The sequence below is a fragment of the Ammodytes marinus genome (assembly GCF_949987685.1).
Source record: "Ammodytes marinus genome assembly, chromosome: 21".
Taxonomy (NCBI): domain Eukaryota; kingdom Metazoa; phylum Chordata; class Actinopteri; order Uranoscopiformes; family Ammodytidae; genus Ammodytes; species Ammodytes marinus.
In genome coordinates this window covers 21,076,364-21,077,081 of record NC_137225.1, presented here as the reverse complement: position 1 = coordinate 21,077,081, position 718 = coordinate 21,076,364, and the positions used below count along the sequence as shown (strand labels likewise).

Sequence of the window (718 nt, the reverse complement as noted above, 5' to 3'; positions counted from 1 at the left end):
GAGAATTATTACATTTTCCATTGAACATTCTAAGTAAGGTCAATATTTCATTAATTCCATTTCTGCATTCATGCGAGTGGATATGGAACAGTAGGTGTGAATGTGTTTGTCTAACTATTTGTGTAGCCCCACAATGTGTGCCAATGAAAATGAATCACTGAAGAGGATTTTTTTTCTTCTGCCCCAAGAGGTTAAAGCTATAGTGCGTAACTTATGTTGCCCCCCCCCCATGAGGTGTCTGAGTAATAACAACAGCACTGTCGGCGCATCTACATGAGGTAAGGCTTCGGGGATCTCACATGGACTTTATTCATTCTGCTGTACATCCAGGTTGTTTTTCTTACTAGTAGAATCAAAAACTGAAACCTTTCATTGGCGCTTCTTGAGCTCCTGCGCCAGTGTCAGGGGGCGACACCAGTTTGTAAACGCTGCCATACTGAGAAACTTTGGCTCAATCAACTTTGTGTCAACTGATTTGGTGATTGCTTGAATGTAACCGACATTCTTTTATACGCACTATAGCTTTAAAGCTCCTGCAAGTTGTTTTCAGAAATCCCAACTTTCACCTTTCATACCGCAAGTCAGGCATGCAAACAAGTGATACAAACGCAGTTAATGAAATGCAAAACGTTATTTTATTAACTAGTTAAACACAGAGAGCTTCTAAATAAAAGAAGTCCTTTATTCCACAGTTTTGCCAGAGCACAGACAGTGAGAG

At 40.3% G+C, this 718-nt stretch overlaps 1 protein-coding gene across 1 annotated transcript in view; it reads right to left on the bottom strand.

Moving 5' to 3' along the window:
• Window positions 1-616: 616 nt before the first annotated feature.
• Window positions 617-718, bottom strand: part of mbtps2 (membrane-bound transcription factor peptidase, site 2) — a 12,485-nt gene continuing 12,383 nt past the window's right edge. The window contains exon 11 of the mRNA XM_080050145.1: window positions 617-718. This exon is cut by the window's right edge and continues 1,148 nt beyond it. The gene's annotated coding sequence lies outside the window, so the exon portion shown is untranslated.